Here is a 23,820-nt window from a genome sequence, read left to right as displayed (position 1 = left end):
GACTGTGAAGTCAAATCTTTACTGTTTGCACATGATCTGCAGCTTCTATTCCCAACCAAGGAGGGCCTACAGCAGCACCTAGATCTTCTACACAAATTCCGTCAGACTTTGGCCTTGACAGTTATCTCAGTTAGACAAAAATAATGGTGTTCCAAAAAAAGCTCCATTTGCCAGGACCACAAATACAAATTCCACCTACAAACTGTTGCCCTAGAGCACACAATAAACTATACCTACCTCGGCTGAAACATCAGCACCACAGGTAACTTTCACAAAGCTGTGAATGATCTGAGCATAACGTTTGACATCCCAATTAGGATCTGGCTAAAAAATACTTAAAACAGTTATAAAAACCATTGCCCTCTGTGGTTGTGAGGTCTGGGGTCTACTCACCTACCAAAAATTCACTAAATGTGACAAACATCAAATTGAGACGGCATGTAGAATTCTGCAATAACGTCCTACGTGTACAATGTAAAACACCAAATATTGCATGCAGAGCATAATTAGGACGATTCCCGCTCTTGATCAAAATCCAGAAAAGGAAGCAATTTTCAAACCTTCCATGACAAATCCCTTACCAAATTCAGAGATTAACCTGGAGAAGAGTCCCCTCAGCCAGGTCGTCCACAAACACCAACAGACCACACAGAGCCCCAGGGCAGCAACACAATTCGACCCAATAAAATCAGGAGAAAACAAACAAGATAATTACTTGACACATTGGAAGGAATCAGCAAAAGAACAGAGCAAACTGGAATGTTATTTGGCCCTAAACAGAGAATACACAGTGACAGAATACCTGACTACTGTGACTGACCCAAAATTAAGAAAATCTTTGACTATGTACAGACTCCATAAACATGTCCTTGTTATCAAGAGAGGCCACCGTAGGCAGACCAGCAGTGTGCCCACTGCTGACAAAATGAGGTGGAAACGGAGCTGCACTTCTTAACCTGCTGCCAAATGCATGACCATATCAAGAACACATTATTCCCTCAGATTACACAGACCCACAAAGAATTACAAAGCAAAATCAAATGTTTCATAAACTCCCATATTTATTAGGTGAAATACCACAGTGTGCCACCACAGCAGCAATATTTGTGACCTGTTGCCACAAGAAAAGGGTAACCAGTGGAGCATAAACACCATTGTAAATACAACCTATATTTATGTTTATTTATTATCCCTTTTGTACTTCAACTATTTAGACATTGTTACAAAACTGTACATAGCCAATGATATAACATTTGAAATGTCTCACTTAATTAACCCTTTCTGTCCTCCCTCCCTGACGGAAACTCCACAATCAACGACTGCTGTTGTGCCACAGTCTAACATGGTTAACAGTGATGGGAACTGCTACAACCCAGTCCAGTCTGACAGATCAGGGTTATTTAGGGGTTTAATGTTGACGGTTCTCCACAATGACGATGGAGGAGAAATGCATCATGGGAAATGCCTATGAATCCTGGTGAGTTAAGGTAAGCCACAGTTCAGAGCAGAGACACAGAGACAGGAGCAAACACAACCATGCCTGAGAGGATGTCTCCATTTAGGAGCTTAAGTCCCTAGTGGCCTTCATATTATGCAGGGATGTGGGAAGCATCATGGGAAATGTAGTCTGAAAAATGAAAATACTTCTCACATACTTCTGACAGAGCTCCGGAGTTCTTCTGTGGAGATGGGAGAACCTTCCAGAAGGACAACCATCTCTGCAGCACTCCACCAATCAGGCTTTTATGGTAGAGTGGCCAGACGGAAGCCACTCAGTAAAAGGCACAAGACAGCTTGCTTGGAGTTTACAAAAAGCCACCTAAATACTATGACCATGAGAAACAAGATTCTCTGGTCTGATGAAACCAAGATTTGGCCTGAATGCCTAGCGTCACATCTGGAGGGAACCTGGCACCATCCCTACGGTGAAGCATGGTGGTGGCAGCATCATGCTGTGGTGATGTTTTTCAGCAGCAGGTACTGGGAGACTAGTCAGGATCAAGACAAAGTTGAGCGGAGCAAAGTACAGAGAGAAACTTGATGAAAACCAGCTCCAGACCAAACGGTTCAACATTCTGCAGAGAAGAATGGGAGAAAGTCTCCAAATACAGGTGTGCCAAGCTTGTAGCGTCATACCAAAGAGGACTCCAGGCTATAATCACTGCCTAATGTGCTTCAACAAAGTACTGTGTAAAGGGTCTGAATACTTATGTAAATGTGATATTTCCGTATTTATTTATTTTTTTTATTAGCAAAATGTCTACAAATCTGTTTTTGCTTTGTCATTATGGGGTATTGTGTGTAGATTGAGGAGGGAAAAACACAATTGAATCAATTTTAAAAGAAGGCTCTAACTAACAAAATGTGGAATAGTCAAGGGTTCCTGAGAGGCGCAGCCGTCGAAGGCACTGCATCGCAGTGCTAGAGGCATCATTACAGATTTGGGTTTGATCCCGGGCTGTATCAATACTGCCCGTGATCGGGAGTCCCATAGGGCTGCACACAATTTGCCCAGAGTTGTCCGGGTAAGGGGAAGGTTTGGCCGTGGTAGGCTGTCATTATAAATAAGAATTTTATCTTAACTGACTTACCTTAAATAAACAATAAAATATACTTTCCGAAGGCAATGTAAGCGTTGAAAAGGTTGGGGCTCAAGCTGGATCCCTGTCTCACCCCCTGGCCCTGAGGAAAGAAAAAAAAATCCAATTTGATCCGCACACTTGTTGTATTGTATACCTTCATGCCAAATTGAGTAAAAAGCTTTGTTGAAATCAACAAAACATGACTTTGCTTTTGTTTTGTTTGTTTGTCAAAAAGTGTTCATGGTGAATACGTGGTCTGTCATACGGTAATTTGGTTAAAAGCCTATTTGACATTTGCTTAGTACATACTCTCGCTCTATCTATTCGTGAGGCTTTATTGGCATGGGAGTGATATGTTAACATTGCCAAAGCAAGTGAAGTAGATAATAAACAATACAAATTAACAGTAAACATTACACTCACAGAAGTTCCAAAATAATGAAGAAATTTCAAATGGCGTATTATGTATATACACTTGAAGTCAGAAGTTTACATACACCTGAGCCAAATACATTTAAACGCAGTTTTTCACAATTTCTGACATTTAATCCTAGTAAAAAGTCCCTGTTTTAGGTTAGTTAGGATCACCACTTTATTTTAAGAATGTGACATGTCAGAATAATAGTAGAGAGAATGATTTATTTCAGCTTTTATTTCTTTCATCACATTCCCATTTGGTCAGAAGTTTACATACACTCAATTAGTATTTGGTAGCATTGGCTTTAAATTGTTTAACTTGGGTCAAACGTTTTGGGTAGCCTTCCACAAGCTTCCCACAATAAGTTGGGGGAAATTTGCCCATTCCTCCTGACAGTGCTGGTGTAACTGAATCAGGTTTGTAGGCCTCCTTGCTTGCACACACTTTTCAGTTCTGCCCACAAATCTTCTGTAGGATTGAGGTCAGGGCTTTGTGATGGCCACTCCAATACCTTGACTTTGTTGTCCTTAAGCCATTTTACCACAACTTTGGAAGTACACTTGGGGTCATTGTCCATTTGGAAGACCCATTTGCGACCAAGCTTCAACTTCCTGACTGATGTCTTGAGATGTTGCTTCAATATATCTACATAATGTTTCCTCCTCATGATGCCATCTATTTTGTGAAGTGCACCAGTCCCTCCCGCAGCAAAGCACCCCCACAACATGATTCTGCCACCCCGTGCTTCACGATTGGGATGGTGTTCTTCAGCTTGCAAGCTGGAAGGTTTGTTAGTGGGTATCAGTCTAATTCTGCTCTGCATTATTTGGTGTTTTACGCTGTGCACTGAGAATATTTTTGCAAAATTCTGTATGCAGAGTCTCATTTTGGTGTCTTTCCCATTTTGTGAATTCTTGGTTGGTGAGCAGACCCCAGACCTCACAACCATAAAGGGCAATGGGTTCTATAACTGATTCAAGTATTTTTAGCCAGATCCTAATTGGTATGTCGAATTTTATGTTCCTTTTGATGGCATAGAAGGCCCTTCTTGCCTTGTCTCTCAGATCGTTCACAGCTTTGTGGAAGTTGCCTGTGGCGCTGATGTTGAGGCCGAGGTATGTATAGTTTTTTGTGTGCTTTTGTGCAGTTGTTCCCATACTTTTTATAGTCCCGTACCACTTCAAACACTCAACCCCCAGCTGTGTACCCCCTCTAGCACCAGGGTCAGTGCACTCTCAAATGTTGTTTTTTGCCATCATTGTAAGCCTGCCACACACACACTACACAATACATTTATTAAACATATGAATGAGCGTGAGTTTTTGTTACAACCTGGCTCATGGGAAGTGACAAAGAGCTCTTATAGGGCCGGGTCACAAATTATAATATAATAATAATCAATCATTTTGCTCTTTATTTAACAATCTTACATATAAAACCTTATTTGTTCATCGAAAATTGTGAGTAACTCACCACAGGTAAATGAAAAGGGTGTGCTTGAAAGGATGCACATAACTCTGCAATGTTGGGTTGTATTGGAGAGAGTCTCACTCTTAAATCATTTTCCACACACAGTCTGTGCCTGTATTTAGTTTTCATGCGAGTGAGGGCCGAGAATCCACTCTCACATAGGTACGTGGTTGCAAAAGGTGTCAGTCTTAACAGCGTGATTTGCCAAGGCAGGATACTCTGAGCGCAGCTCAATCCAGAAATCTGTCCGTGGCTTCTGATTTAAATTAAATTTTCACAGAACCGCTTGTTGCAATTTCGATGAGGCTCACTTGTTCAGATATTAGTAAGTGGACTGGAGGCATGGCATGAAAGGGATAACGAATCCAGTTGTTTGTGTCGTCCGTTTTGGGAAAGTACCTGCATAATTGCGCACCCAGTTCACTCAGGTGCTTCGCTATATCATATTTGACATTGTCCGTAAGCTTGAGTTCATTTGCACACATAAAATCATACGATGGAAAGACCTGTGTGTTGTCCTTGTTAATGCAGACAGAAAGGAGCTCCAACTTCTTAATCATAGCCTCAATTTTGTCCCGCACATTGAATATTGTTGCGAAGAGTCCCTGTAATCCTAGATTCAGATCATTCAGGGGAAAAAAAACATCACCCCAGATAGGCCAGTCGTGTGAGAAACTCATCATCATGAAAGCAGTCAAACAAGTGAAAATTATGGTCAGCAAATAAAACTTTAAGCTCCTCTCTCAATTAAAAAAAATAAAGTGTCAATACTGTGAAAGTCTTACATGGTCGCTGCCCATATCATTGCATAGTGCAGAAAATACACGACATGGGCCTTGCTTTAACAAAGTTAACCATTTTCACTGTATTGTCCAAAAGGTCTTTCAAGCTGTCAGGCATTCCCTTGGCAGCAAGAGCCTCTCGGTGGATTTTTAAATTTAATTTATTTAACCTTTATTTAGTCAGTTAAGAACAAATTCTTATTTACAGTGACGGCCCACCGGGGAATAGTGGGTTAACTGCCTTGTTCATGGGCAAAATGGCAGATTTCGGTTACTGGCCCAACTCTCTAACCACTAGGCTACCTGCTGGCAGTGGTGGATGCTGCAGTGTACACAAGTGGCGTCGGGAGTAACTGCTGGCACACGCGTTACCACGCCACTATGTCTCCCTGTCATGATGTTTGCACCATACCAACATGAGCAGCATCTACGTTTGGCTACATACCGGACCGTTAGTGGAATTCCCGCCAGAGAGTAACTGAATGTGATTGGATGTTAATTATTTGACTAGGCTACCTGTATTTGACATTGTGTTGTTATTTCGCTGAACAATATATGGTTTAATGTTATTTTTGGCAGTGAAACGAGGATACTCTGGTGAGAAAAAGAATTCACCCGTATGTATGGAAAATAGACATGGACTGTTTGAAAATGTTTGATTTATTTATATATATGTGTGTATGTATGTGTATATATTTAAAAAAAAATGTGAATCACATTTTTATTGTGGATACCCCAGTTTGGTAATACTGTCAGGGCCCAGGTCTAGCAGAATCTGTGCAGAAGATCTAGGTGCTGCTCTAGGCCCTCCTTGGTTGGGGACAGAAGCACCAGATCATCATCAAACAGTAGACATTTGACTTCAGATTCTAGTATGGTGAGGCTGGGTGCTGCGGACTGTTTTAGTGCCCTCGCCAATTCTTTGATATATATGTTGAAGAGGGTGGAGCTTCTGCTGCATCCCTGTCTCACCCACGGCCCTGTGGAAAGAAATGTGTGATTTTTGCCAAATTTAACCGTTGATTTGTTGTTTGTGTAAATGGATTTTATAATTTCGTATTTTTCCCCCCAACACCGCTTTCCATCAATTTATATAGGAGACGCTCATGCCAAATTGAGTCGAAGGCTTTTTTGAAATCAACAAAGCATGAGAAGACTTTGCCTTTGTTTTGGTTTGTTTGTTAGTTACCCTGCACACCCTAATTGACAATGTGGTCTGTCGTATGATAGTTTTGTAAAAAGCCAATTTGACATTTGCTCAGTACATTGTTTTCACTGAGGAAATGTACAAGTCTGCTGTTAATGATAATGCAGAGGGTTTCCCAAGGTTGTTGTTGACGCATATCCCACGGTAGTTATTGGGGTCAAATTTGTCTCCACTTTTGTGGATTGCGGTGATCAGTCCTTGATTCTAAATATTGGGGAAGATGCCAGAGCTAAGGATGATGTTAAAGAATTTTAGTATAGCCAATTGGAATTTGTTGTCTGTATATTTGATCATTTCATTAAGGATACCATCAACACCACATGCCTTTTTGGGTTGGAGGGTTTTTATTTTGTCCTTTAGTTCATTCAATGTAACTGGAGAATCCAGTGGGTTCTGGTAGTCTTTAATAGTTGATTCTAAGATTTGTATTTGATCCTGTATATGTTTTTACTGTTTGTTCTTTGTTATAGAGACAAAAAGATTGGAGAAGTGGTTTAACCATACATCTCCATTTTGGATAGGGAGCTCTTTGTGTTGTTGTTTGTTTAGTGTTTTCCAATTTTTCTGGAAGTGGTTAGAGTCTATGTATTCTTCAATTACATTACTGATTTCTTATGTGCCTCTCCTCTCTCTCTCTCTCTCTCTCTCTCTCTCTCTCTCTCGCCCTCTTTCTCACTCTCTCTCTCTCTCTCTCTCGCCCTCTTTCTCACTCTCTCTCTCTCTCGCCCTCTCTCTCTCTCTCGCCCTCTCTCTCTCTCTCGCCCTCTTTCTCTCTCGCCCTCTCTCTCTCGCCCTCTCTCTCTCGCCTTCTCTCTCTCGACCTCTCTCTCTCGCCTTCTCTCTCTCGCCCTCTCTCTCTCGCCCTCTCTCTCTCGCCCTCTCTCTCTCGCCTTCTCTCTCTCTCTCTCTCTCTCGCCCTCTCTTTCTCGCCCTCTCTCTCGCCCTCTCTCTCGCCCCCTCTCTCTCGCCCTCTTTCTCTCGCCCTCTCTCTCTCTCTCTCTCGCCCTCTCTCTCTCTCGCCCTCTCTCTCTCGCCCTCTCTCTCTCGCGCTCTCTCTCTCGCTCTCTCTCTCTCTCGCCCTCTCTCTCTCTCTCGCTCTCTCTCTCGCCCTCTCTCTCTCTCTCGCTCTCTCTCTCGCCCTCTCTCTCTCTCTCGCTCTCTCTCTCTCTCGCCCTCTCTCTCTCTCTCGCCCTCTCTCTCTCTCTCGCCCTCTCGCCCTCGCCCTCTCTCTCTCTCGCCCTCTCTCTCTCTCGCCCTCTCTCTCTCTCGCCCTCTCTCTCTCTCGCCCTCTCTCTCTCTCGCCCTCTCTCTCTCTCGCCCTCTCTCTCTCTCTCGCCCTCTCTCTCTCTCGCCCTCTCTCGCTCGCTCTCTCTCTCTCGCCCTCTCTCTCTCTCGCCCTCTCTCTCGCCCTCTCTCTCTCTCTCTCTCTCTCTCGCCCTCTCTCTCTCTCTCTCTCTCTCTCGCCCTCTCTCTCTCGCTCTCTCTCTCGCCCTCTCGCTCTCTCTCGCTCTCTCTCTCTCTCGCCCTCTCTCTCTTTCGCCCTCTCTCTCTCTCTCGCCCTCTCTCTCTCGCCCTCTCTCGCCCTCGCCCTCTCTCGCCCTCTCTCTCTCGCTCTCTCTCTCGCCCTCTCGCTCTCTCTCGCTCTCTCTCTCTCTCGCCCTCTCTCTCTCGCCCTCTCTCTCTCTCTCGCCCTCTCTCTCTCGCCCTCTCTCGCCCTCTCTCTCTCGCCCTCTCTCTCGCCCTCTCTCTCTCTCTCTCTCTCTCGCCTCTCTCTCTCTCTCTCTCTCTCTCGCCCTCTCTCTCTCGCTCTCTCTCTCGCCCTCTCGCTCTCTCTCGCTCTCTCTCTCTCTCGCCCTCTCTCTCTTTCGCCCTCTCTCTCTCTCTCGCCCTCTCTCTCTCGCCCTCTCTCGCCCTCGCCCTCTCTCGCCCTCTCTCTCTCTCTCGCCCTCTCTCTCTCTCGCCTTCTCTCTCGCCCTCTCTCTCTCTCGCCCTCTCTCGCTCGCCCTCTCTCTCTCGCCTTCTCTCTCGCCCTCGCCCTCTCTCTCTCTCTACACCTAAAATTACACACAAAATCACTGAAGCTGTCAGAGCAGCTTGCCGATCACTGTACTTGTACACAGCCAATCTGTAAATAGCACACCCAACTACCTCATCCCAATATTGTTGTTTATCCTCTCTTTTGCACCCCAGTATCTCTACTTTCACATCATCATCTGCACATATCACTCCAGTGTTAATGCTAAATTGTAATTATTTCGCCTCTATGGCCTATTTATTGCCGACCTCCCTACTCTTCTACATTTGCACACACTGTGCATACGTTTTTCTACTGTGTTATTGACTACGTTTGTTTATGTGTAACTCTGTGTTGTTTTTTTGTCACAGCTGTGCTTTATCTTGACCAGGTCGCAGTTGTAAATGAGAACTTGTTCTCAACTGGCCTACCTGGTTAAATAAAGGTGAAAAAATAAAATAAAATAAATAGGGAACTCCCTGTGCTTCAGCCCTGTAAATACCACACCAACACACCCACACACACTGCTGCAGACTTCTTATATGCTGATAGCCTGGGGGAACACTCCCATCTCCTCCCCCTCCTTCCTCCACTATCAGAGAGACCTCTGTTTGTTGGAGGTGGAGCTTTAGCATGCAGACTCAAATGCAGGACTGTACTGGAGCACTAAGAAATGCACTACACGCTGCATTTGGTGGAGGGTAGTGTATAAGCGGGAGCCCCATCCATTAGGTGATGTGTTAAGTCCTTTGTTTAACTCCATTTTGCTGGGCTGAAAATGAACTGCTATATATAGAACTCAAAGAGAGATAAAGAGAGAGAGGGCGGAGGGAGGGAGCAAGCGAGAGAGAGAGATGTGAAGGTAATGTTTTTACAAGTTCATCTGCTTCCTTTGTCTCTTGAGTCTACTGGCAGATGGCCTTTTCTCGGGCTAAGTGTGTGTGTGAGTCAGCAGCAGTATGGCCACGATGGTCAGTGTGTGTGACTGGAAAACTGCAAGTTTCCGTCACAAAATGATGGAATCAAACTGCAAGATACTTGGCTATGTAAAGAACAGGTTGAAAGGCTAATGCCGAAGTTGCGATACCTTTTTTGTGTTGCTCCTGTGGTTTCTAAATGTAATATCTTTCCTATGGGCCTCTGTATCCTCTCTAGGTGGAATGGGCCTTGTGTTAAGCGTCTCATATTAGCTCTGTATCACAGTCCTATTAAGAGCTCTCCTTTCTCCAGTCCCCCTTACTGTAAGCCGGAGCCCTGCGGGACACACACACACACACACACACACACACACACACACACACACACACACACACACACAGAGAGAGACGGAGGGATCAGAGAAACCTCAGATGACACACACTGAGGAGAGGAGCTGAAATGTGGAGTAATTGATGTGAGCTCAGAGGGATGAATTTTCACAGCTCACCTCTTCCTCCTCCTACTCCTCTGCTCCTCTTCTCTCCTTCGCTCCCTCACCTCCCTTCTCTCTTGTTTGACTTGATAAGCATCAAATGTAGGCCTATCATAGCTCACCTGAGCCGGTTTCTCTCCATTTGCCACATGGGCCTTAGATCACCCAGACATTGACTTAAGTGCAATGGAGTGTTTTCCACATAATGGTGACGGTTAGGATTTGATCCTAGATCTGTGCCTAGGTGTCTTACAGGTTGGATCGGTCTCAGTAACGTGAAGCTGCACTAGGTAAACACACACACACTCCCAGTGCACACTGGATCTCCTGTGTTTGCTCTTCTTAACTGGATTTAACATACACACGCATACACAAACACACCATTGATTTTAGGGTTATTTCAATCATGTGCTATGGGAGCCATAAAACTAGTGTATCCCTCTGCAGGCCTCTCTCCCCCCTAGTTTCCTGCTGAATGAATGGCTACTTACCGTCTTGGTAAACATGGGCATGTTATGGTGGGATGTTGCCTGATTTCCAGGGGAATCATTAACCTCAACCGTAATGGGATTCGGTCTGGTCTCCTGTATTATAATGTCATTTCACATACTGTATCCGATGCCCACTTTAATCTATCATGTCCTTGTTTTTCTAATATCTTCTCTAGATCACATGCATTGTGCTTTTTAGAATAGAAAGATTTGTTTTGTTTTTTGATAGTTAAAGTGAAAATACTGGCATAGTGAATTACAAAGAGCGACTTTTATAAAGACTGAATAATAAAGTGTGAATTAGAAGGAGGCGTTTGTTGAAGATTGACAACAATTAACCCAAATAGCACCGTAACAGCAATCCAAGAGCAATCTCTCTGGATGAATTTATTTTCCGAAGGCGCAGTACATACACTGAGTGTACAAAACATTAAGAACACCCGCTCTCTCCATGACAGACTGACCAGGTGAGTTCAGGTGAACGCTATGATCTCTTATGTATATGTCACCTGTTAAATCAAGGATTGTGCATGTGTGACATTCAGAGGGTGAATGGACAAGACAAAAGATTGAAGTACCTTTTTGAATGGAGTATGGTAGTAGGTGCCAGGCACACTGGTTTATGTCAAGAACTGCAATGCTGCTGGGTTTTTCATGCGCAGCATGGGCCAGCATCCCTGTGGAACGCTTTTGACACCTTGTAGAGTCCTTCCTCCTGACAAATTGAGGCTGTTTTGAGGGTTTGAGGGAGGGGGGGGGGGGGGGGGGTTCAACTCGATAGTAGGAAGGTGTTCTTAATGTTTTGTTCACTCAGTGTATAAAGTGGGAAAAAACTATGTAAACATTTAATCAAATCAACGTTTATTGGTCTCATACACCATTTTTTAGATGTTATTGCAGGTGCAGGGAAATGCTTATGTTTCTACCTCCAACAGTGCAGCAATATCTAACAACACGATGACAATACACACACAATCCCATTTTTTTTTTTTTTAAATAACAAGAAATGAAGACATATCAGAATGAGCAATATCAGTCTGGAATATAAATATTGACATGAACATTTTATATTTGACATTTGAGTCATTTAGCAGGCGCTTGCAGTAGTGAGTGCATACATTGTCATACTTTTTTCGGACTGGTTCCTTCGTGGGAATCGAACCCACAACCCTGGCATTGCAAGCGCCATACATATAAATGTATATACATGGTGTGTATAGACAGTGTGGACAGTATATGAATAGAAAAGGTGTGTATAGGATGAGCCATGACTAGAATACAGTAGACACATATAAAGTAATGAAACGGCATGTAAACATTTTGCAAGTGACCAGGGTTCAATGACTATGTACATAAGGACATGCACATACAAGGCAGAGGTCTCTAATGGTTATGTCTAATGCTCAGGGTAGAGTACCGGTGATAGCCGGCTAGTGACAGTGTCTAATGTCCAGGGCAGGGTACTGGGCGGAGGCCGGCTAGTGATGACTGAAGATGCGGCTTGAAATGCCGGCACCCTTGTGAAGGTTAACACGCTTGAATGTATTACTCACATCTGCCATGGAGATCGGGAGCACACTGTCCTTGTGAGTGGCGGGGGCCCACGTTGGTGGCTTGGTGTTGTTTTCCTCGAAGCGGGCGAAGAAGGTGTTTAGATCATCCAGGAGCGAGGCGTCTTTCCCTTTACAATCCCTGATTGTCTGGAGTCCCTGCCACATACGTCTCGTGTCGGATCCGTTGAATTGCGACTCCACTTTGTCCCTGTAATTTAATTTGCCTCTTTGATTGCCTTACGGAGGTCATAAGTCCCGTGTTCCCAGTCAACTTGCCGAGGTTAAATGCAGTGGTTCGTGATTTAAATTTTGCGCGATTGCTGCCATCGATCCACGGGTTTTTTGGTTTGGATATGTTATAATCCTCACAGTAGGAACCACATCCTCTATGCAGTTCCTGATGAACCCAGTCACCGGGTCAGTGAGTACGTTTTACATGCACACTAATAATTCAATATTAAACTGATTTTGGCAAAAGGCAGAGTATGCTTATCTTAGGTCATAATCGAAGTCAGCGTACTCGGATTAAAACACCTGGATTTCTGACTAATCTTTAAAATGATTAGGACATGTAAACACCTTAATGGGAGTTGCAGCAGTGTATTTGATCTACGCATGTGTAAGCACGAGCAGCACGAGCTTCCTTCTTTTGCGCGAGTGAGGCGAGCTTGGGGGGAAAAAACGGAAAGTATGATTGTTAGAAATAGTTTTTGCGTGCAAACTTCATACGTCTGAACTCTGAATCAAATAGGCATCACAAAAATAGCTGGTCGTTGTGGTAGAATGTTTATTTTGACTGACTGGCGATTATTCTGCATTTATCCGAGTCCCATCAAGAATACTGATTTCAGACGTGTCCATGTAAACAGGATTATTAGGGAAATCTTCTTGCAAACGTTTAAATCAAACTATTATATTAAACGGACTATTCACAGTAATCGTGTTATTGTGTCGCTGTGACCGTACTCAGTGTATAGGTCAACAGTGTATAGGTCAACAGTGTATAGGTCAACACTGTTCCCGGAGGCGACCTGAACATTTCCCAGTACTGCCTGATCAAAACAGTCTTGAAGCATAGATTCCGATTGGTCAGACCAACATTGAACAGCCCTTACCACGGGTGCTTCCGGCTTAAGTTTCTGCCCTATAGGCGAGGAGGAGTGTGTGTGTGTGTGTGTAAATAGAACACACCTCAATTCTCTCTGTTGGTTTAGTTAAACGCCGTTTCTAGTTTGCCACCTCTGCCAAGGGCAACCGCTAACCAGGATACACACACACACACACACACACACACACACACACACACACACACACATACACATACACATACACACACACACACACATACACAAACCTCCCGTGCCAGATCTCAGCGGAACAGTGATGGAACAGTGAGAGACACAGGAAGGAGCAGGACCCGGATCAGGGAGGTGTGAGTGCGTCTGTTTGTGTGTGCGTGTAGGTAGCCAGGGGAGGGGTTCTAAATCATTAAACACCTCTGTGTAGAACATTGTGTCAGTGTAGGCAGGTGGAAGCCCCAGGTGGAATTCAGAAGAACACTTGGTAATGTGTGTGTGTGTGTGTGTGTGTGTGTGTGTGTGTGTGTGTGTGTGTGTGGTATGATTATATTGTAGAATGTTACTGCATAATCCATCCTTGAAAATATGCGGTATTGTTGCCGTCAGCTGTACGGCTGTGGGATATGCTACTGCAATGAAATGTGATTGGTTTTCTGTGCAGCCTCGTAAACGGTATTTTAGCTCCGTGACCTGACATTACTTGGGGTGCTTTTAACCAGACCTCAGTCAGTGAGGGTGAGGTTGGATAGTTATAATGGAAGATTGTATTGAGGTTGTTGCAGAGGTTGGGAGAGCTGCTGCGGCACATTACAGATGTAGCCAGCCGGGAGAAACCTTCGAGAGATGGGCTGTGTCACGCATGGCACCCTATGGCCTATATAGTGGTCTACTATTGAAGTAGTCCACTCCACAGGAAAATAGGGTGCCATTTGGATGCTGTTGAGAGGATGTCAGGAGTAGTGTGTTGCAGTGGTCTCGGAGCCCTGGATCTCTGCTTCTGTAATTGCTTAAAAAGAATGTCTCCTCAGCAATCTTGCTTTTTTGGGGGGTTGTGTCGATGGGAGAAAGCAGCATTTTGTATTGTGTGTGTGTGTGTGTCCGGTTGTCCCCGGTGGGATGGCCTGTCATCAGCCAGCCTTTAGGGCTGTGATCTGCTTTCCTTAAGCTGAGCTTCTGTCAGACTAGTGGTCCTGTTAGTCAAAATGGACAAATGTCCGTACGACATACTTCTCTCTGCTTCGCTCTGCTCTCCAATGGGTTGGGTAGGCTGTTCGCATAAAGAGAGAGATGGGGGCTATCGCGGGCCCAAAGGCCCCTCGGCAACATCTGTACCTGTACATCACTGGGGCCAAGCTCCCTGTCATCTAGGAGATCTGTACCAGGCGGTGTTAGAGGAAGGCCCTAAAAATGGTCAAAGAAGCAAGCCACCCAAGTCACAGACTGTTCTCTCTGCTACCGCACGGCACCAGCGATATCAGAGCACCACATCTGGGACCAAAAGGCCAAAAGGCTCCTGAACAGCTTCTACCCACAAGCCATAAGACTCCTGAACAGTTAATCAAATGGCCACCCGGACTATTTTCATTGATCCCTTTTTTTTAAATTGCGCTGACTTGCACCGGCTCTACGCACGCTCCCTGGACTCAACCCACACACTCACAAATACTGACACTAACACACACATGCATATTGACGCCACACGCACCCACTCACACATAGGCACACTTTCACACTCTTTCACACTCTTCACATGCTCTGCTGCTACTCTGTTTATCTATCTTGATTGCAGAGTCACTTCTACCCCTACGTACATGTGCATACTACCTCCACTACCTCGTACCCCTGCACATTGACTTGGTACTAGTACTCCTTGTATACATTCTTCTTATTTTATTGTGTCACTATTTCCTTTTTTGCACATTGTCCTTGATTTTTAACTGCATGGTTGGGAAAAGGCTCGTAAGTAAGCATTTCACGGTAACGTCTACCTGTCGTATTCGGCGCTTATGACAAGTCAAGTTTGCTTTGATTTACTTCTATCGTTCTTTGTCCCTCTGTCTCTGTCTGTCTCTGTCTCTCTCTTGTTCTCTCTCTCTCTGTCTCTGTCTGTCTGTCTCTCTCTTGTTCTCTCTCTTGTTCTCTCTCTGAGGTGCAACATGTTTCTGAAAGTCTATTTGAGTGTTGTTCGATCCGTTTTTATTGATTCCCGATCTAAGACGGTGTCATCCATCTCGGCGAGGTAGCCTAGTACCTGGTAGTTATTGGTATACAGTATTACTGGAGGCATCTGTCTTATAACGTAAGGTAGACTATCGCGCTACGCTATGCTTATTAATCAAATATTTCCCAAAGAGAAAACATGGTTAGTCAAAGATGTTACCATAAAAGCTGCAAGCAGTGTTGCCAACAGTTTTTCACTATTGGCTGGCTCCTTGATTAGTCTCTAGAAGTCACTGGATGACGTTCTGCCATTGCCACGACGACATCACAGCACCAATTTGCCTCGCTGCGGCACAACCGCGGCCCCCCCCCCCCCCCGTGCTTCTCTGCCTGTGTGTGCAGCGTTGCTGTGGCTTCTGTTGCACAGGCAGCTTCTCCCAACCTCGTTTGCAGCATAATTAAGTGGGTAAAGTCGCTAAATGATATCAAAACCATAGAAACTCTCTTTTGTCAAAACTCTGCCAAGACGGCCTGAAAAGTAGCTGAATTTGCCGCTAGCTTCTTCTACCAATAAAAGTCACTGGCGCCCTTACAAATCAGACCTTATACTAAAGTGAACTGCAGCTATACTGCAGTCTGACTGCAATCTTTTTTCATACGGGAGGGCTCTGAAAACTCACTAAATATAGAGACAAAATGTTGAAATTGCCAACACTGGCTGCAAGCTCCTTTTCAAAGAGAATAGTCTCCTATTAGGTGTTCTTCTATGACTCTTCCGTTGCTAAGGCTGCCCTTGTGTTGGTATGCGGGTACTGACATATTATACCCATTTGACGTGTTATCACATTGTCTTTCACAGCCTGGTCCCAGTAACTATGGTGATGGATGCGTAACCAGGCCAGCACTGTAGTATGGGGTCATTTTGTGACCCCTGATGATTTAACCAGCAGTTTACTTTTGATCAGCGGTGCATGTAGGTAACAATAGATCATAGCTGTTGATTGATTTACTGCTGTTTGGGGTTGCCCTGCCCCTGAACACTAATGCATCATATTAAATGCTGATTGTTGCTGTTGACTCTAGCATTGCCTTTGAATTATTTACCACCAATTGTTGTTTGACCTTGCCAGTGTCTATGCATTCTGATTGGCTACAGGGTTATTTACTTTTCCAATCGTGTCTGTAGGTTCAATTGACAGGCTGGGAAAAGTGGTCCAGACACATGAGTTTGAACGTGAGTTATAGACATGACATATTGTTATAGACGTGAGTTGTTACTTTGTGGATGTTGGTCTTTATTGGATCAGATTGCCATTGTGCCTGAAACGTTATTGGCAAAAGATCAGAATTGGGCTGCCTGTGTAAACGCAGCCTCGGTGTGTGAATATGAGACTGGAACGGTGTACCATAGGGCAATTGGGACTCGTAGACGTCAACACGACGAAATAGCACTTCAAACACAATAGATCGACTGAACGTCAAGACGATAAGCAGACACAGGATAGGGTCAGAGATCAGGGGTCAGGGTATTAGTGGGTTAAGGATCAGGGTCAGGAGGGGTCACGGTTTTCATTGTGCTGAGGAATCAGACCTGGGTTCATGTACTATTAGAAATCGTTCAAGTACTTTGAGCGTTTCCTTTAGCCTGCCTGGAGTGCCAGGCAGGCTGGGTTTGCACTTTTGTGACTGTTGTATTTGTCCGTTGCGCCTGGCAAGCTCAATAAAGTCAATCAAGCCAAGCTGAAGTATCTGAAATGGTTTCAAATAGTATTTGAAACCTCCGTCTGGTTGTAATCAGACTTAAACCTCTAGTGATGGATTGGGACTGTCAGGACCTGGTTTAGAGCTACCACTAAAGGCTTTCATCCTTCATATTAAACAACCTTGTTTACTTTCAATCTCCTTTCAATCTCCTCTCAAATGCTATTTTTGTCCCTTCTGTTCATCATGGCCTTGTCTCGTCTGTTCTCTCGTCTTTTATTCAAGAGCATCAGCACCACCTTCATTCGTTTTGCGGTTTCCCAAAATGCCACCGGATGCCGTTTGATTATAAAACACCCTTTTATCTTTTTCTTGTACCTTGTGACAAGAACCGTTAGGCTAAGTAAAGGTGCAGAGTAAAATATCAGAGTGAAAAAGGAGTCACTCCACATACTTCAATCAGATGTCCATTTTTAGTGTTTTCGATTTGCTGGGCTTCCAGTCAGCGACGACCTTGGTCAGTCTTCACCTCGTGTCTCCTGAACAGTTTGAGGGCATTAGTTAGGTTATCCTACTTCAGTTGGGCCAGGCAGGTATGAGGTTTCCCTGACCTCATGTCCCCATGCCACCTCTGTGTGCCAGCTGTACCCTGTGCCACCTCTGTGCAAGAGTGCTCCTCACCAGTTAGGTCAGGCTGGTGTGTGGTATCCCCATAGCCGTCCTCGTGCCACTCCTCGTGCCACCACTTGGCCAGCCTTTCTAACCTCTAGGATACCTTCCGTCCTGGGTAGCCCTGTGTGTTGGTTTAGTTAGTCCCTCCTAGTTTCCGTGTCCCCGTGCCACCCCAGTGCCGCAGCGCCCTGTTGGCTCGTCACCGGGCAGTTAATTTGGGTTTATGAGGTGAGGAGTGTTCCGCTGGGTGTTACCCTAGCAGCCGTATTAGACTGTGCCTAGTGACAGGGGAGCCCCCAGCCTGTGGGACGGTAGAGTTATCTAACGTAATTATCTCACTGTCAGAGTTCACCAAGCAGGGGTTCGCCAGGGGTTGGCACTGGCAGGGCGCTCTGTTCTACAGCTCACGTGTTTAGGAGGAGAACGTGCGGATGGATGGTGGGGGATTGTTGTTATATGGAGGTGAGGATGTTGGTTTAGAATAGTCAGTGGTTGACATACTGATGCAGAGAACAAGTATCTCAGATTTTCTGCTGTTTGAGAACCAACACCTTAAAGAGTGCCAGATCCAAAAACAAACAGTCATATTAAAGTGAGTACCAACACTTTTTGAATTCCCTTCTTGCAATAAATAGTGTAGAATATAGCTAGGAGGGTTATGCAGAAAGCCCAGCCTCTCTCTCGCCCAGCCACAACGTTGGAGATTTATTTTTTGAAGTCTTTGGTGTATTTCAAATGGAATATTCAGTCATTTTCAGTCTTTTCTGATAGATATTCAGCAGGTTATATTCCTTGATGAATATTCAGTGTTGTCCTTGGCTGTGCGGCTGGCCTGGAGCCTCAGATCTCAACTGGAAGTGTGCAACTGTCAATATAGCCCCCCGGTAAGATGTGTGCATCTGTCAATATGGTCCCCTGGTAGAACATCACAGATGGTAGACGGATGTGTTTGATGGGCGTGGCCCACCTTCCCTCTCTCTCTCTCTCTCTCTGTGTCTCTCTGTGTCTCTCTCGCTCTCTTGCTCTCTCTCTCTGTGTGTGTGTGTGTGTGTGTGCGCTAGTAGACATGGTTGTTCCTCTTACCACACTAATATAGTGTGATCAGTGTTAGTACATCAGTTGGGATCGCTATAAGCCACCGTATGAAGGTCCTAAACCTAGCATGAACATGCATTCTTGTAGCTGTGTGGGCTAAGATAGTCAAAATGACCACCGTACCCCATACATTCTTGTAGCTGTGTGGGCTAAGATAGTCAAAATGACCACCGTACCCCATACATTCTTGTAGCTGTGTGGGCTAAGATAGTCAAAATGACCACCGTACCCCATACAAATGATGATGACATGTTGTCCGTTTTTGTTGTTGTTGCATAATATGCATCTGAACTGCATTTTGTATCGTTGACATAGCCGACGTTGTCGCACCCTGTGCACACAGACGTAAAACGACCAGCCCCCCTTGAGGTTCTTGAAGGAGCAGCCAAGGAAGTGAGAGAAGGGAATGAAGTCCATTTGAAGGAAAGAAATTCAGCAGCGCGGGATAAAAAATAAATAGATCGAACAACACTGAAAACGAACATGTGCCCGTGCGAGAGAGAGGCTATGATAGAGTAGCAGAGAGAGAGAGGCTATGATAGAGTAGCAGAGAGAGAGAGGCTATGATAGAGTAGCAGAGAGAGAGAGGCTATGATAGAGTAGCAGAGAGAGAGAGGCTATGATAGAGTAGCAGAGAGAGAGAGGCTATGATAGAGTAGCTCTGATAGAGTAGCAGAGAGAGAGAGGCTCTGATAGAGTAGCAGAAAGAGAGAGACTATGATAGAGTAGCAGAGAGAGAGAGGCTATGATAGAGTAGCAGAGAGAGAGAGAGGCTATGATAGAGTAGCAGAGAGCGAGAGGCTCTTATAGAGTAGCAGAGAGAGAGGCTCTGATAGAGTAGCAGATAGAGAGAGGCTATGATAGAGTAGCAGAGAGAGAAAGGCTATGATAGAGTAGCAGAGAGAGAGAGGCTATGATAGAGTAGCAGAGAGAGAGAGACTATGATAGAGTAGCAGAGAGAGAGAGACTATGATAGAGTAGCAGAGAGAGAGAGAGACTATGATAGAAAAGCAGAGAGAGAGAGGCTATGATAGAGTAGAAGAGAGAGAGAGACTATGATAGAGTAGCAGAGGAACACAAGGTCTTATCTGATGACACGGAGTCTCAGTGGTACAACTGAATGCCTTCAACTGAAATGTGCTTTCAGCATTTAACCCAACCCCTCTGAATCTGAGAGGTGCGTAACTGATATTGAACAGAGAGATCTGTATCTGGGATGTAGGCATACATTTAAGACATACAATATACCACACCTCCATTCCATGAACTAAACGTTGACCTACAGTGGTTTCAAAAAGTATTCACACCCCTTGACTTTTTCCCACATGTTCTTGTGTTACAGCCTGAATTTAAAATGGATTCAATTGAGATTGTGTGTCACTGGCCTACACACAAAACCCCATCATTTCAAAGTGGAATTATGGTTTTAGAATTTTGAAAATGAAAAGCTGAAATGTATTCAAACCCTTTGTTATGGCAATCGTAAATAAATTCAGGAGTATTAATGTGCTAAACAAGTCACATAATAAGTTGCATGGACTCACTCTGTGAGCAATAATAGTGTTTAACATTAGCTTTGAATGACTACCTCATCTCTGTACCCTATGCATTCAATTATCAGTAAGGTCCCTCAGTCGAACAGTGAATGTCAAAGACAGATTCAACCACAATGACCAGGGAGGTTTTCCAATGCCTCGCAAAGAATGACACCTATTGGTAGATGGGTATTTAAAAAAAAAAAAGAGCAGACATTCAATATCCCTTTGACACTTTAGATGGTGCATCAATACACCCAGTCACTTCAAAGATACAGGCGTCCTTCCTAACTCAGTTGCCGGAGAGGAAGGAAACTGTTCAGGGATTTCACCAAGAGGCCAGTGGTGACTTTAAAACAGTTACAGAGTTGAATGGCTGTGATAGGAGAAAACTGAGGATGGATCAACAACGTTGTAGTCACTCTACAATACTAAACTAATTGACAGAGTGAAAAGAAGGAAGCCTGTACAGAATACAAATATTCCAAAACATGCCAAATACATTTGCCCAAAAAAAATTTAATAAATGTTTTCACTTTGGTGAGAAAGAAAATATGTTTCATCAATTTTGAATGGAGGCTGTAACACAACACCATATGGAATAAGTCACGGGGTATGAGTACTTTCTGAAGGCACTATGGTGCTGTCTCTCAGTGAAAGTGTATGCATGTTGAGTCTATTTCTATAAGAAGTGCTGTGTGCTTTGATAAAGGATGCAGTTGGTGTGTGTGTGTAGATGGTACAGATCACAGAATAACTGCAGCGTCTGTTCTTCTCTCTAGGAGGAAAAGAGGGAAGCCGGATGTTGATGAGACAGAAAGGCGGAGTGACAGAACGAGGGAGAGGGGAGATGAGAGACGGAGGGAGAGGGGAGATGAGAGAAGGGGGGTAGACGGAGAGAGCCAGCTGTGCATGACAGGATTTGGAAAGGAGAGGGGCTGTGTGTGTGTTTGTGTGTGTGGTGCGCGTGCTTGTGTGTTCTGTGTTTGATGTTAAGTACACAGCAACATGCTCTACATCAAAACACCCACTTCCTCTACTACAAATTACTGCAGCGCGAGTTTGATTCAATTGCCAAACTGTCCATTGTTTTACATGGTTGCTTTCTCCAGTTTTGGGATTACTGAACGCAACACAGGTGTGGTAGTAGGTGTGTGGTAGTAGGTGTTTGGTAGTAGGTGTATGGTAGCATGTGGTAGTAGGTGTGTGGTAGTAGGTGGTAGGTGTTTGGTGGAAGGGGGTAGTAGGTGTGTGGTAGTAGGGGTAGTAGGTGTGTGGTAGTAGGTGTTTGGCAGTAGGTGGTTGTAGGTGTGTGGTAGTTGGTCTGTGGTACTATGTGTGTGATAGTAGGTGTTTGGTAGTAGGGGGAGGTAGGTGTGTGGTATAGGTGGTAGTGTATGTGGTAGTAGGTGCGTGGTAGTAAATGATAGGTGTGTGGTAGTAGGTGTGTAGTGTAGGTGGTAGTATGAGTATGGTAGTAGATCTATGGTAGTAGTTGTGTGGTAGTAGGTGTTTGGTAGTAAAATAATCAGAATTCTTACAAACATAACAGTTTTGAGACATAGCTTGTCCAAAAAAAGTGGTCTCTTGGCACTTTTATGGGGTAAGTTGAGCATGGGGACAGGGTAAGTTGAGCATGGTGACAGGGTAAGTTGAGCATGGGGACAGGGTAACTTGAGCATGGGGACAGGGTAACTTGAGCATGGGTACAGGGTAACTTGAGCATGGGGACAGGGTAACTTGAGCATGGGGACAGGGTAACTTGAGCATGGGGACAGGGTAGGTTGAGCATGGTGACAGGAAGTAGGTTGAGCATGGGGACAGGGTAAGTTGAGCATGGTGACAGGGTAAGTTGAGCATGGTGACAGGGTAAGTTGAGCATGGTGACAGGGTAAGTTGAGCATGGTGACAGGGTAAGTTGAGCATGGGGACAGGGTAAGTTGAGCATGGTGACAGGGTAACTTGAGCATGGTGACAGGGTAAGTTGAGCATGGGGACAGGGTAAGTTGAGCATGGGGACAGGGTAACTTGAGCATGGTGACAGGGTAAGTTGAGCATGGGGACAAGGTAAGTTGAGCATGGTAACTTGAGCATGGGGACAGGGTAACTTGAGCATGGGGACAGGGTAACTTGAGCATGGGGACAGGGTAAGTTGAGCATGGGGACAGGGTAGGTTGAGCATGTGGACAGGGTAAGTTGAGCATGGGGACAGGGTAGGTTGAGCATGGGGACAGGGTAAGTTGAGCATGGGGACAGGGTAACTCCACCACTCAGGAACATCCAATGTCATATTGGTAAGCAACTCAAGTGTGGATTTGGCCCTGTTTTAGGTTATTGTCCTACTGAAAGGTGAATTAATTTCGTAGTGTCTGGTAGAAAAGCAGACTGTGCTCAGCTCCATTCTTTTTATTGATTTTTTATCCTGAAAAACTCCCCAGTCCTTACTATTACAAGCATACCCATAACATGATGCAGCCACCACTATACTTGAACATATTGAGAGTGGTACTCCATAATGTGTTGTTTCAAATTTACCTCAAACATAACACTTTGTATTCAGGATGACAAAAAGTTAATTGCTTTGCCACATTTTTTGCAGTATTACTTTAGTGACTTGATGCAAACAGGATGCATGTTTTGGAATATTTGTATGCTGTACAGGCTTCCCTCTTTTCACTCTGTCAATTAGGTTAGTATTGTAGAGTAACTACAATGTTGTTGATCCATCCTCAGTTTTCTCCTATCACAGCCATTAAACTCTGTAACTGTTTTAAAGTCACCACTGGCCTCATGGTGAAATCCATGAGCAGTTTCCTTCCTCTCCGGCAACTGAGTTAGGAAGGACACCTGTATCTTTGTAGTGACTAGGTGTATTGATGCACCATCTAAAGTGTAATTAATAACTTCACCACGCTCAAAGAGATATTCAGTGTCATATTTTTTTGTTACCCATCTATCAATAGGTGCCCTTCTTTGCAAGGCATTTGAAAACCTCCCTGGTCTTTGTGGTTGAATCGGTGTTAGAAATTCCCTGCTCGACTGAGGGACCTTACAGATATTTGTATGTGTGGGGTACTGAGATGAGGTAGTCACTCACAACTAATGTTAAACATTATTGTTACACACAGAGTGAGTCCATACAACTTATTATGTGACTATTTTTTTAAACTTCTTTCTCCTGGAGTTATTTAAGCTTGCCATAACAACGGGGTTGAGTATATATTGGCTCAAGACATTTCAGCTTTTCAATTTTAAGTAATTTGTAAAAAAAAAATTACAAAAAATCAAACATAATTCCGCTTTGACATTATGGGGTATTGTGTGCAGGCCGTTAACAAAACGTCTCAATTGAATCCATTTTGAATTCAGGCTGTAACACAAGAACATGTGGGACAAGTCAATACTTTCTCTAGGTGCTGTATCCTACGTACCTCAGCCCTTCTGAAAAGACATATTTGGCGCAGTCTGCTGTCTGATCTGAATATGACCGTCATTACTGATGCAGTGACCGACGTTACAAAGTGTTCATTCATAGATGGGAAGAGTTCTGGGAAGAGTTCAACGTGTTAGGGGGCAACACACACACACACACACACACACACACACACACACACACACACACACAGACTCACATCCGCAGGCCAACGTTC

General features: G+C 44.4%; 1 protein-coding gene across 5 annotated transcripts in view; it reads left to right on the top strand.

Annotated features, from left to right (window-relative positions):
- Positions 1-23,820, top strand: part of LOC139415358 (1-phosphatidylinositol 4,5-bisphosphate phosphodiesterase beta-4-like) — a 136,124-nt gene that overhangs the window by 59,727 nt on the left and 52,577 nt on the right. The window contains exon 1 of one of the 5 annotated variants that reach the window (XM_071163439.1): positions 9,279-9,335. The exons of 3 other annotated variants lie outside the window; for them this stretch is intronic. The gene's annotated coding sequence lies outside the window, so the exon portion shown is untranslated. Of the gene's footprint in view, positions 1-9,278; positions 9,336-23,820 lie in introns of those variants that run through there. One more of the 5 variants, XM_071163443.1, reaches the window with a different exon arrangement.

The sequence above is a fragment of the Oncorhynchus clarkii genome, chromosome 8 (assembly GCF_045791955.1).
Source record: "Oncorhynchus clarkii lewisi isolate Uvic-CL-2024 chromosome 8, UVic_Ocla_1.0, whole genome shotgun sequence".
Lineage (NCBI taxonomy): Eukaryota > Metazoa > Chordata > Actinopteri > Salmoniformes > Salmonidae > Oncorhynchus > Oncorhynchus clarkii.
This window is presented reverse-complemented; position numbering and strand designations above follow the sequence as displayed.